Raw genomic sequence first — 1,809 nt, forward strand, 5'->3', positions numbered from 1 at the left:
CACGTTTGTTTACAATTCAGTGATTGGTTGGAAGACGCGCGCGCGCACACGCACACACACGCGCTTCGTCACCGATCTCTGACGTTATGGCCCCCCATAATAATAATAATAATAATAATAATAATAATAATAATAATAATACATTTTATTTGAGGGCGCCTTTCAGAGCACTCAAGTACATGTTAGAGAACAATTTAAGGGAAAATATATATATATATATATAAATGCAAAATTATTGAGATATTTTAATTCTGCACAAAAAAATGTACTCTTCGACTGTTCATGTTCGCATAGGTCAAATAGACGAGCGCTTAGCGGCGCCCTTATATAAGTAAGATTGCGTTTGATCTGCCACTGACGTTATCTGTGGTTTAGGAGTTGTGGGCAGGCGCATCACTGTTTGGCGGCCCCCCATTCTCCCTTTCTCGACTTTCTAGCAACTGCGTGATGCAACTAGTCACAACTCATACACGTATTTGATATTGTTCTTCAGGGTCCAGGAAAACTGTAATGTCTTATAAAGGTATGGCTAACATTCACAACTGATACTTAATATTTCTTTGAAAAAAATCACGTGGGCCCCTCTCTCGGATCCTGCAACCCCTCCCTCCGGTGTAAACATATGTACACCGGTTGCTTCTTTTCTGAAAACATCAGCATGATTCATAGAGTATTTTAATGGGAATTAGGGCAGATGTGGACGTGACCTACCATCAACATTCTTGACAAGTTGCATTTGGAGTTGTATCAGTTTTTCGTGCAAAATATCTGAGATGCGGGGGGGTGGGGGGGGGGTCCGGGTAGCGTAGCTGTCTATTCCGTTGCCTGCCAACACGGGGATCGCCGGTTCGAAAGTGACTTGTAACACATGTGGTTTACTGGTTTAGTTTGTGTCTATCATTATAGTTACCATGACTACTTTTATATCGTCAAGCGCATTCTTCTTCTTTTCTTTTTTGCAAGCGAATCGACGTCATTTTATCATGCAAAAATTTTACTTTATGGCTTTTTTTTTTACACAAAACGAGCTCATGTAAAATACATCTTGCAAAATTAGATCTGGTAGACTTGGTCATAATGGTTAATCAGCTTTATGACTGGGTATTTATATTTTAAATACAAAAACTCATCCAAGACCTCCTCCTGCAGTGCTATGGGGTTGGCCAGACACGTCATAAAGACCTGTTTAGTTTGTGTTGCAGCTCGCGGCGGTGAAGGGGAGGCCAAACCTTCTGATGAACAACGGTTTCTAATACACTTAGCACAAAAAGTAAGGAAATTCGTGTTTGGCAGATTATTTCTTTGTTGTAGCAATGCTTCTTGGCGATAAATCTTATACTGTTGGAAAGCCTGTTTAGTTCCCTTCTCAGTGATGCCACATATGTCAGGGACATGCATTGGTGGGATGAGCAGCAGAGCTGAGTATGTGGGTTTGAGCTTCTGGCGCCCCAGATGCTGACCATCAGCTGCCTGATATAAGATTTATTGCCAAGAAGCATTGTTACAACAAAGAAATAATCTACTAAACACAAATTTCCTTACTTTTGGTGCTAAGTTCATTTATACGTGCCCAGAAGTTCAATGCAAAACAACAACATTACTGGGTATTTGTAGTGACTACAACACACCACCAAGGGAAACAATTTACACAAATCAAACCATGACTCTATCTCTTCTCTCTCTCCCTCTCTTCAGGCGCCTTCATTATCACGTGATCACACACCAGCTTGTGTGACCTGTTCAGCAGTGCAAAAAGATGCAGTGGTGATGATCTGAACTGCTCAATAGAAATGACACGCACACTTGCAA

Source organism: Lampris incognitus, chromosome 18, assembly GCF_029633865.1.
Source record: "Lampris incognitus isolate fLamInc1 chromosome 18, fLamInc1.hap2, whole genome shotgun sequence".
NCBI classification, from domain to species: domain Eukaryota; kingdom Metazoa; phylum Chordata; class Actinopteri; order Lampriformes; family Lampridae; genus Lampris; species Lampris incognitus.